The 13,008-nt window shown below is 39.5% G+C and overlaps 1 protein-coding gene across 5 annotated transcripts in view; it reads left to right on the top strand.

Moving 5' to 3' along the window:
- PARD3 (par-3 family cell polarity regulator) overlaps window positions 1-13,008 on the top strand; it is a 671,095-nt gene that overhangs the window by 255,152 nt on the left and 402,935 nt on the right. The window lies entirely within an intron of this gene.

The following is a 13,008-nucleotide window of genomic DNA, read 5'->3' as shown; positions in this document are numbered from 1 at the left end:
TGGATGGATGATTAACTAGATACAGGGGGAAATGTCCTAAATTGCATATTAAGGAAAAGAGTTTACAAAAATGTTTGCTTAACAACCTTCATCCAGGGACTGAACTTACGTCAGCACTAAATGGGGTGGTCCTTACAAATAGTCCTCAAGATTCTGGCCATTACAGCATCCTGTGGTCCTGTGATTGCCATTTGTGACTTTATTATAAGCAAAGTCAGTATAGAAGCCATAAATAAATTACAAATGCATAACATTAATGCTTAGCAATCCATGGCGATTTACTTAATAACGGCAACTGTAAGAGCTGGACTTTCTATTGCAGACATGTCAAACACAAGGCCCGGGGGCCAGATCCAGCCCGCGAAGTGATTTCATGCGGCCCGCGAAGCCATCCTGGAAACAGTGAGGGAATGGCCCCCGCTGCCTTGGCCCTGGCCCAGAGACCCTCCTTCTGCCAGAGACCCTCAGATCTGTCCCACTCTTGCCCAAGCCCTCATAGGCACCCTTGATGCAAACGATGTAGAGCTGGCCACGCCCACCCAGTAGGCCATACGCACTCTAGCCACACCCACCCAGTAGGCCATGCCCACCCTGGCCATACCCACCCAGCCCCTTGAGGGTGATGCGGCCCTCAATGAAATTGAGTTTGACACCCCTGTTCTATTGCTAAGTGGCCAGGCAAGTGACATTGGCCACAGAAATTCCAATCCCAATTGTAAGTTGCCTGAGGACACTATAGTTAGCCACTTGGGTATAAAAATATGTATATTGCTACAGATGCAGGAGAAAATACAGATTATCTAATATACTTATTTTAAAAATGTAAATTGATGTGGAGTTAGAAAGAATGAGAAACTGAGGGGAAAAAACAGTACTGACAGACTCACCCATTCTTATTTGAGTTTTATATCTACAGTTCCGAAATAACCAAGCAAGAAACATTTACAACTAATGTTCCTTGTTTGTAATTCTAGAATTGCACTTTTGACCTGAAGAATAAAGACAAAAAAGATGAAAACGTCTTTCTTTAAAATAATACGTGCTTTGTGTTGTACCATTGGTGTGAAGGCTACAGTGTCCTTTCTTTCTATAGTCTCCCTCTCTTTCCTCCTCTTTTTCTTCATTCTTTCTTTATTACTTTCTAGCTGCACATTATCTGCTGATGTATATAACATCTCCAGTTAACTACTTTTTGTTGCCAACAGAATAACAAAGTTGGAAGGGACTTTGGAGGTCTTCTAGTCCAACCCACTGCTCAAGCAGGAAACCCTATATAAGAAGTCCTCGGCTTAAGATCATGATTGAGCCCAAAATTTCTCTTGCTAAATGAGACTTTGTTAAGTGACTTTTGACCTATTTTACGACCTTTCTTGCCTCAGTTGTTAAGTGAATCCCTGCAGTTACTATTAAGTTAGTTTACACGGTTGGTAAATGAAGCTGGCTTCCCCATTGACTTTGCTGGTCAGAAGGTTGCAAAAGGGGATCACGTGACCTTGGGGCACCACAACTGTTATAAAAACGAGTCAGTTACCAAATGTTTGAATTTTGATCATGTGACCATGGAAATGCTGCAATGGTTGTATGTGTGAAAAAGGGCCATAACTCACTTTTTTCAGTATCATTGTAACTCTGAATGGTCACTAAATTGAACTGTTGTAAGTCAAGGACTACCTGTACCATTTCAAGTGTAGGATCAGGAGGAACACCTCCTCTATGCCTTTCCAGTTTATTCTTCCTATGTGAACATGCTATAGTCAAAGAGAATGCAAGGGCATTTCACTATAAACATTATTATAACCAGAGCTGCCATTGAAAATAGTGGCCTGCCCTATTGCAGAATATATTTCATTGTTCAGATGTCATGCTGATGATAGACGCAGGGAAACAAGCTTTGTCTTTATTTCACAACATGTTAGGAGTTGGCCAAAGGCAAAACAAAGACTTGAAGTGTCATTCTGGATGTCATCCTATGTTTCTGAATTTCTATTACTTTTTTCTGCCCAACCTTTCCTCGTTTCTTTTTCCTATATTTATAAAGTAGAGTAATATATCTTGGTGTTATGGGTTTCGCTCTTGTATGCTCATTTTTCTTGAGGCTTTCTGAAACTTAGCAGGCGATCGGAGTCTGACATTCTGTTATGGAATAATCTTGTCAGCTCAGAAGCCTTCACAGCTTATCATGTGGGAGCAAGTTGAGTTGACAAATTCCCTGTGAGCCAGTGAGGTGAGAAAGTGAAATCAATTATTAGATCCCCATCGCCCTCCAGAGATACCATAGGATGAGCGAATGAGAAAGGATGGAGCTTTCTGTGCCGTTTTCAGCTCTGTAAAGAATTTCATAGGATGTAACTTCCTTTTCTAGTACTAAACGTGCAGATATACACACATGCTCTTTATTACCTTTTCCAGCAGGAAAATTAAAGAAAGGTTAGGTTAAATACAGGTAGTCCTCAACCTATGACCACAATTGAGTCCAAAATTTCTGTTGTTAAGTGAATTTTGCCCCATTTTACAATCTTTCTTGCCAAGCCTGTAAAGTGAATCATTGCAGTTATGTTAGTAACACAGTTGTCAAGTGAATCTGGCTTCTGAGTTGACTTTGACTTGATGTCGCAAAAGGTGATCACATGATCCGGGGACACTGCAACCGTTGTAAATATGAGTCAGTAGCCAAGCGTCTGAATTTTCATCACATGATCATAAGTTTGAAAAACAGTCATAAGTCACTTTTTTCAATGCCATTGTAACTTTGAATGGTCACCACGTGGACTGTTCTAGGTCAAGGAGGAACCTGTGTGCCTTTTAAGGCCTACATGTGCTCTTCAAGGTCAGTCCTAAGGCCATTCTCTAGGTCTTGCCTATAGAAGGAGTTTAGAGAAAAATCAAAGTTGCTTTAATGTGCTTGACACATTATAGAAGTTTGATTTGATTGCTTTCATTTTGTCACAGTAAAGATATAATGTTTGTAGGCAGTTTCTCTTTGCAGCACTGAGTGAATTGATGCATTTTCCCCCCAAGAGCTGGAACTTGTTTTTTTTCTGATGTTAGCAGATTAGTACCACTAGATTTCCTTAGCCATGATACTCTCTTGTGTTTGAACTTCAACTCCCAGAATTCCCCAATCTTTGTGGCCATTGCTAAATAATAATGTTTGTGTGTGTAGCAGGATGGAGAAAGTTTTTCTAAATTACTGCCTTAAAATGTTACAGGTGTATGTCTTCATCTTCTATAGCTATTTTCCAAATTGGGCTGCCTGCTTAAAATCATATGTTGGAAAAATGCAAGGTGGTGCATTTGCATGACATGAATGCTTAGAGAAAAAGCGTGTGAAATATTTTGGCAAGTTACCCTGGTAAATCAAAGGCAATGTTTTGTTGTACCACTTAAAATAATTCCTTTCTGTGAGAACAGCCTTTTGTTCTTCGGGATGCTCTACCATAGTGATAATTGAAACCATACTAGCAGTGCTACAGAAAACTGACTTTGAAATACCTGATTGAAATCTACTTTGAATATGGGAACAATATCCTTGTTGAATTTCCTTTTTTGACTTAGGAAGCATGGCACACAAGTGGCATTGTCCATATTTCAAATAAACACCTTCATATATTCTGTTCAGCTCATAAAAACACATCTACTATCAGGGTAGTTTCAGATTCTGATTATTACATGTTGGCAGGATCATATATCTATTAATTAGATTGGAGATGGGATGCAAAATTGCTGTAATTATTGTAATTTTCCAGCTAATTGTAGGGTTGGCGGTGAATATTTTCCTTCCGCAAAGCGAAAAACACTATTCCATTTGAAATTGTTTGGTGGTAATTGTAGGTACTTCTCTCTCTCCTTTAGTGTTTTTATAATTTTATTATTTTTTTCCTTGAAGATGCCTTTTCTAAATATTGAATGGGTTATTTTATTGACCAAAGGAGCTCAGGAGGTAAAACTTACATTTTATCCTGCTGTTCACACTCATCGGCAAGGTAGTGGTGTAAGCTCTGTTCGGCTGCACTGTCTAAGCATATTAGGTGAAGGTTGAATGAGTTGCTGAGATTTTCATCTTCTTTTGTTCAGGTTGCCATGTTACTCTTTCTCTTATTTTATTTTATTTTTATTTTTATTTTTCCTTTTGCATTTGTGTATAAATTGAACTACCTTCCCTAGAAAGAGACAGATAGATCAGCTCCAGCTGAGAAAGTAATATGCATCTGGAATTGTACTCCCCCCTCCCCCCTTGTGCAAATATATAAGCCTACATTTGATACAGTGTAGAGAATGCAGAATTCGATCTTTGCAATGGAGCAGGATTAATGCTGGGCAACCAAGTCTTTGTGATCTCCAGTAATGAAACCACACAAAGCATGTTCTATATTTGCTTAATGTATGATGTGCAGAACATAACCATTTTCCTTCCCATTTTCCACTGAGGTTTCTATTTGGTGGTGGCGGTTGCTGTTGTTATTTCCTTTGTTGAACTTTTTGCTGCAGCATTTTGTTTTGGAAGATCCAGAGTTTCCCCCACCCCCAAGTCTGCTACATCTGCTTTTTTGAGGGGGAGGGGGAAAGACGATAATGGATTTCTGTATGCTTTAGAGAGCTGAGAAACTTGCTGTAGAAGATGGGCTGTGGAACTGAAGTTTATTCCCTGCTGAAATACATCATCTGCAGGCGCAGGTGAAAATTGCCAAAACTAATGAGCAATTTGGTAGATACGATGGCTTGTCACTCTGTGACAGTGGAGCCACAGTTGCACTGTCTGTGAACCAATTTGTTTATTTTTGAGGATGGCTATTAAATACATAAGTATAATTCTAGTTCCCGTGCCATCACAAAGCCACCAGCTTTTATATAATTATGTAGACTAACTTTTTAAATATATAGAATAATTTAGGGTTATATATTCTAATTTTGTATTAATTATGGGTCAGAGATGACTATTCTGAAAAAGATTTCTGTTTACAGTTGAATTCATTGGGGGTGGTGTGGTGGGTGGTTACCTAGGATAAATACAGATCCAATCCCATATTTATAACAAACGTAGCTGTTGCTCCACTTCAGAGACACTGAATGGATTAAATGACAAATGAATTTTCTTAAGTAAAGGTCCAGTCAATTCGCATAATTTGAGGATGAAAGCATTAGGGCAACATGTTCTTTCTTTTCTTCAAGGAAATCTTGAATTAGAATGTTCATTAGTTTATTTAGAATTCTAGAGCAACAGCATTTCATTGAAATATGTCACCTTTTCTCCAAGAACAGACCTTCACAATATTCCCATTTTAGAATGTTCTCAGGACTAACCAATGAAACAGGTTAAGTTGACGTGTCCCCAACTCAGCAGGGACTTGAACCTGGTTCTACACAGGCTAATCAACACTGTAATCAGTATTCCTCTCTTTTCATGCTCAGTCATTCTATGCACCGGCCTTGATTGACACTGTGATCTGGAGAAGAAAGAAGAAAAGAAAAATGCTAGAAGGAGGGCATTTTCACTGACTTCCCATTCTTTTCACCCTCTGGCATATTGGTGTACAAAAATTCTTCCTTGACAGAAAAGCAGGATAAGGCAATCCAGGTTACACAAAGTTCTTGCCCCAGAGAGTAGCTGAGCTGTCTAAGTGAAGAAGTTCAAAAAATTCATCCAAATTAAAACAGCCCTGACAAAAGTGTTCCTGCTTGAATAAACACAGCAAAGGGACACTTGATCTTTTTTCCAGCTAATTGTTTGCTGTGTTGAACTATTTTACCAAGTTTCTTCTCATTTCCAGCTTGATTCTGCTTTTCTGTAACTTAAACTCATTACTGTATGGTCTGGACCATACAATAGAGAACAGATTGGGGCCTTCCTCTGGCCAAGAAATCCTTCCTTTTGGTTGTCTGTTCTTCAGATCCAAACTTATTCAGATCCTTCAAACACTGTAAGCTTCTGCTTGTTTCCACACATCAGTTGTTGACTTCTTTACATTTTCATTGGACTTCTATTAACCTTAAGAAATCTTGACCAGTCCCTAGCAGGATGGAATTACTGCAGACTTTCTCTATTTTTCCATTAGAAGTTGCATGCAAAAACATAATTCCAGTTTATGTGACTTGGATGGTCATGAGAATCTGCAGTGAGACATTTGCCTGAGCCAATTGTCTCAAACCAGTTGGGAGCGGGGGGGGGGGAGTGAGAGGAAGAGGTAGACCACCCACAGCAAGCTGTTTTTGTTGTTTTGCTCCAATGCACAGATGTCATTCCCTTGAGACTAGGAGCATCAAGTAGGTGGAGCAGGAAAGATTTCATCTGTGGTTCCACCCTGTGGTGCTGTCTAATCAACGGAGAGTTGAAGCAGATAACAAACCAAGACTCGAGCACAGCTGTTTCTTTTCCCTGAGCTATCTGGGGAACCATCAGTGCAAACCTTCCATTCAAAATGACATCTACCTTCCCAAAAGTAACAGAGGAGGGAAAAAAGTTCCTTTCACATATATAAATTTGTTGTGAAAGGTTCCTGGAAATTCACCCTTCTCCTCATTGTCTCCATAAATCCATTTTTTCTATAAAATTCAATCAGTCTTTTTTATGGTTTCTATTGTTTGTTAGCCAGCAGTGTGGATTTCTGCTTTTCTATATTGTGAATAATTTTGTCAGCACCAAAGCGTGGCAGATAAAACCTCTTCCTTCCCTCGATAAGGATCACTTTGTTTATCTGTCCAGACTGTATTTACTTTTCATTTCCTTTTAATGTGAGAAATTGCTTTGTAGTCTTAGTTTGAAATTTCATTCTCCCAGCTGGAGAAATGCTTTGTAAGGTCAGACTTCCCAGCCTTCTCCTACAGATATGTTGACGTATAATACCCAGAATGCCTGGTTGGTGGAAATGTCGGAAGTTCTTTTACATCTTGAAAGCACCAGATTAGAGAAGGCTGCTCCAGGTGATAATACATTATTTATTTTGTAAGAGAAAATAGAATCCCAAATATATATGCCATGGATGGGGGATTCAGTTGTGCAGTCATGATTGCCAATTTGATTTTTTTTTAATTACTTCCCATGGACATTCCTCTGTTGAAATTCAGAACCCAAGGGTGGCCCATTTGGAACTGGCTGCATAAGTGGTGGGTGAGCGCACTCGCATGCACAGCTCTACTTGCACAAGCATAGGCACTCCCGTTTGCATGCAAAGCTCCAAATGCATGAGAGCAAGTGTGAGTGCCTGCTGCTTGCACAAGTGGAACTGTGCACAGAAGCAGGTACGCCTGCTGCTTGTGCAGCCCACAACCACCCCCTCTTCCCCTGCCACTGCCACCACTGACGCTACCAGTCTGCAATGCCAGAAAGTTTGGGGACCTCTGCACTGTGCAACTAGAGGGAGAGGAGACTTTTTAAAATTTAAATTTGAACTTTGATTCTGTTATAGATGCATAAGGTTTACATCTTACATTCTGTAGTTCCTGAGGTTCCCTTAACAGTTGTTCTGTTTCTCACAGTAGAGCTGGTTTATCAATAGTCGTGCTCTAGAATCACTCTCTGAATGCTTTCTACATTCACAACTGCTTGGGGAGAAGATTGACAATTAGTAAGTTGTTGGCTGGAGGATGTCAAGGGAAACGGATAATTTATCAGAACAAAAGCTTCTCGCTAATGTACAATATATCCAAATAAGGAGCATGGTGGCTCATGAGATTAGAACGTTGAGCTGATGTTTGGCAGGTCTTCATTCAAGAGCCATTGCTGTCCGGGGACGGAGTGAGCTCCCGTCACCCAGCAGTTCAAGGACTGTGAGTAGATCAGTGAGTACCACTTTGGAGGGCAACTTCATGGGGACACAACAGGAGCCCCCAACTGGGCATCTCCCCAGCAAATCCTTCTACCACAGAAGCATTTTGGTTCTTTCAACATGGAAAAAAAAGTATATCCAAATAGCTGATAGTTCATTTTAAGACTGATGCTTCAACCTCTTTCATTTTATCTTCTCATCTCTTTTTCCTTCTGCATCATATCTTTGGTATACCAAGTTGTGTACCAGGATTGAATTTCTCTTCCGATATCATGACTATATCAAAATCATTTTCTGGCTGATAAATGAAAATACTATATATCTAATAATGAATGAATTGTTGTGCATCACCAGAGTTTCACGTGAGAATATAAACACATTAATAGTCTAACAATAAGTCATGAAACCACTATGCATCTGACATAAGAATGAAATTAACAGTCCTGTTTGAATTAAGCGTTCCCAGTATGGCACAGGAAATACAAACATGTAGTCTTCCAACTTCCAACTACAATTGAGCCCAGAATTTCTGTTGCTAAGTGAGTTTTGCTCCATTTTATGATTTTTCTTGTCACAGTTGTTAAGTGAATCACTGCAGTTGCCAGATTAACACCTGGGTTGATAAGTGAATCTGGCTTTCAAATTGCTTTTGTTTGTCAGAAGATTGCAAAAGGTGATCCTGTAACACTGCCATAAATATGAGTTGGTTGCCAAGCGATCAAAATTTGACATGTTACCATGGAGATGCTACAATAGTAAGTGTAAAAAATGGTCATAAGTCACCTTTTTCAGTGCTGTTGTGACTTCAAATGGTCATTAAACGAATGATTGTAAATTGAGGACTACCTGTGCATAGTTCCTTTGGTCCAACTGTCATAAAAATGAATTGGTTGCCAACAACAATCTGAATTTTGATCAAGTGACCATCAACAGTTGTTTGAACAATGTTCATAAACCACTTTTTCCAGTGCTGCTATAACTTTGAATGGTCACTAAATGAACTGTTATATGTTGGGGATTAGCTGTACATGGAAAATTTCATTAACATTCTAAAGCAGACATGTCAAACACAAGGCCCGGGGGCCAGATCTGGCCCGCGAAGTGGTTTCATGCGGCCCGCAAAGCCATCCTGGAAACAGTGAGGGAACGGCCCCCACTACCTTGGCCCTGGCCCAGAGACCCTCCTTCTGCCAGAGACCCTCAGATCTGTCCCACTCCTGCCCAGGCCCCCATAGGCACCTTTGATGCGAACAATGTAGAGCTGGCCACGCCTACCCAGTAGGCCATACACACTTTAGCCACGCCCACCCAGTAGGCCATGCCCATCCAGGCTATACCCACCCAGCTTCCTGAGGGCAACCGCAATGCTGATGTGGCCCTCAATGAAATTGAGTTTGACACCCCTGTTCTAAAGTGTGATTTCAGCAATCAGTTTCATTTTTGACTTGAAGGTCTGCAGGATGACAAGTCTGTGGTCAGGGCTTTTAAATTGGTCTCCTAGTACAGTGGTCCCCAACCTTTTGGGCTCTGTGTGTGTGTGGGAGGAAATGGTTCTGTGTGAGCTGTGGGCATAGATCAGGGGTGTCAAACTTGCAACGTCACATGACGTGTCACAACGTTTCGTGACTTTTTTTTCCATTGCCGGCAATGGGTTGGGCACGGTTTTGGCATGATGCATCCGGCCCGTGGGCCAGCAGTTTGACACCCCTGGCATAGATGCTCACATGTGCAGCTCCATTTGCACAAGCTGTGGGTACTTTCGCACACGTGAAGCTCCATTTGTGTGAGTGGTGAGACACTGCTTGCACAAATGGAGTTGTGCACGCCTGCTCACCTGCCACTTAAAACATAGCTTGGTTCTGAATGGGCTGGGGATCCCTGTCCTAGTAGATCCAGCAAATTTAGAATCTAAATATACCAGGGAGAAAGAACAGAAGTAAGGTCTGGAAAGTTTGCAGTTAGGGAACAAAAGTGAGCCTTAGAGAATTCATTTGTTTGCAATTTTGATGAATGTAAGCAGAGCTAGCTTTTTCTTTAAAAAAAATTGAGCCTGATTTACTATTACATTGTTCATCATTGAGCTTGATATATGAAATGCATTAAACAATTTTAACTTGTCAGCATATATGATTTAGCCTTCTATATGTGAAATATATGATTTACTGCCTTGTAGGAGTATCAGAGTAGTATTGCAATATTCTGGATTCACAATTTTACTTTCTGTACCTGAAAATTAGCTTGTTCCCTTTTGTTAATGTTTTGCAGGGTTATTATTTTTTAAATATGAATTTCATATAGCTAAGAAACATATGTGGCTCTCGGATAGAGAGGATTGTGTGCTATGTGGAATTAAAGTTGTAAAAATGTCAGTTTACATAACATAAGATCAGTAGCATTGAAATGAGGTGATTTAATTGAAATCTAGATGTATTAAAAGAAGAAAATACATAACATTATAGAGTAATACCAATTTCACCATTTCAGTTATCTTGTCTTTTAAGATAATTTGTCATACAAATTGTATTTTAAATAGTAATATTCTTTAAACATTATACTTGTTTGTTAAACAGCTGCAGGAGTTGAGATAATATAGTTATTTCAGCTTATCATTGAAAAGGAACAACTGAACTGTCTTAATAATTAAGTGAACAACAAATATATATCAGTGCATTAATTGACTGCAGTGCTTCAATTTAGAATTTGCTAGAGATCTTTTTTTGCACATTTATTCCTTCAAACATTAATTCTGATTTCAGCAACTCATTCTAACTAAAATTGGTGATATGTTAGTCCAGATTCTTAATGCTTATTTTCAATAGTTTCTTGATATATATCAATAGAAGAAAATGGATTTTAACTGAGTGATATTTTAGTAATACAGAGAGAAAAATACAAGACACAACTACAAGTTAATGGAAAACATGTTCTGAGTTTTGCAGTATCATCATAAATAATGCTTTCTAAACTGTTTAAAATAAGAACTGGCAATATCTTAATGGGGGGAGTTTGCATCACATAATTCATGTCTCCTTTATAGCATGGAACTAATCTTGAAGCATGCCTGATATCGTATTGAATGAGGAATGTGTCAGCTAATGTTGCAAGACATTCTATTTATATATTATATTTATACCCTGTCACAATTGTACAGTTACAGATAGACTTTGATTTACAGCTGTTTGATTAGTGACTGTTTCATTAGTGATGAAGTTATGATGGACCTGCCTAAAATCTACTTATAACCCAGTTTCAAAGTTCTGACAAGTACCTCTCCCCTGTGGCCATAGGAATTGCATTTTGGATGCTTCATAACAGCTTAATGTCTATGGAGAGTCTCAGTCATAGTTATCCCAAAGTTATCCCAAAGATGCTTTTTCACAAGGCAACTGGATTTTCGTGTTTTTCTTTGAAGACGTTTCACTTGTCATCCAAGAAGCAAAGTTCATATTTTGGACAGAGAGGACCGCTGGTTTTAAAAAGGGGTCCTAAAGGCCATCTAATCAAAACTGAACAGCCTTCTCTCAGCAGAAGGGGAGGGATGCAACATCATCTATCTCCAGTCTGCAACACAGTCCTTTCAACAGTTCCAAGAAGGCTCCACACCCATTTGCACCACTCAGGTGACCCTGACAACACAGATAATCTCCAGGTAGCACTAACCACTTGCTAAAGAATGCAAGCTGTCTGCAAGGAGTATAAATCTTTCCATTCCCCACCATCCAGTCAGAGCTGAAGAAGCTTCTTGGATGAAAAGCGAAACATCTTCAAAGAAAAACAAGAAAGTCCAGTTGCCTCCTGAAAAAGCATCTTTGGGATTCATAACAGCTTGTAATTACGGCCCCTTATGTCATCCCACTTTTACTTCCAGTTTCCAACCGCAAACTCTCCATTGGGTATTATGCACTAGCCCACAGGTCTGCAACCTGCAGCTCCGGAGCCGCATGCAGCTCTTTCAGCCGTCTCCTGCGGCTCCCGGTCCTCTGCCATGTGCAGTCCCCCCCAAAAAAAAGTGGGACTAAAAAGGTTCAAAGAATCAATTCAAATATGCAGGGTAGGTGCATATCTCGCCTTGGCTCCACTCTTCAGTCAAACCCTGTTCTGCGCATGCGCGCATGTACGCACATGCGCACATATTTTTTGCGGCTTCCAGTTTTTCCTTTTGTGAGGGAACCAGTTCCGAGTGGCTCTTTCACTGTTTCAGGTTGCTGACCCCTGCACTAGCCTAATGACTGCTTCACTTATTTAATGATTGCCGCATTTGCTTAACAGCTGCCACAAAAAGGTTTGTAAAATTAGGCATGACTACCATGACTTATGGACATAATTCTGGACTATGGTTATGGTTATGGTTTTAAGTCAAGCACTGTCTGCATTTAGTAAGCTATTATACTTAATTGGAAGGAACTGGTTTTATTGCTAGTTATTTTCTGGGCACAATTCATAACACTAGTTTTAACATTTAACTGGTGTCTCTTGATAGAAGGATATAGAGCTGATTCAATCATCCTACCCATTGAGTATAGAGTTGTATCAGAATGGAAGGAGGTGTCAAGTGGCATACTGCTGAATACCATGCTAAACCTTTTGCTCCTCAACGTAATTATAAATTGCATGAAAGAGGCTTTGAAAAATACAATTATCAAATTTTTGGACAAAAAAAAGATGGTGAACATCTTAGACAATAGTATTAAGATTCATGAAAATCTTGACAAGCTAGAACAATGGTCAGAAACTTACAAGTATTTTAGCTGTGACAAATGGAAAGTTCTACATTTGGGTAAGAAAATCAAAGGCATAAGTATCCTGAGCATAGAATGGGGTTGAGTGTGACTATTATTGTTGTGCAGGGTATACAATATACAAAAAAATACTGGTCTTGGTGGATCACAAGCTTAATATGAGTTGTTCCCCAAAAAGCAATCCTAGATTTCATCAGCGGAAATGTACTGTCAAAATGGACATGTTGTAATTCCTATCTAAAGTTCGTTGTTCAGACTAGACCTAGATTATTGAGTCCACTTCTGGGCATCCCAGTTTAGTGACAACATTGAGAAATTGAAGTATGTTCATACGACAGCACCCAAGCTGACATAGATTGAAGAAACTTAATAGTTGGAGGCTGGATACATTTAGCTTGGATAAAAAGATGTAGTAGTTGTTATTTATATGGAGAGCTGTGGTGGAAAATTGAGTGGACATTTGTAAAACTTGACAGAAAAAAAGACAATTTAACAAACGTTAGATT

Source organism: Vipera ursinii (assembly GCF_947247035.1).
Source record: "Vipera ursinii genome assembly, chromosome: Z".
In the NCBI taxonomy this organism is placed as follows: domain Eukaryota; kingdom Metazoa; phylum Chordata; class Lepidosauria; order Squamata; family Viperidae; genus Vipera; species Vipera ursinii.
Note: the sequence above shows the minus strand (reverse complement) of the source record. Positions and strands in the feature narration are given on the sequence as shown.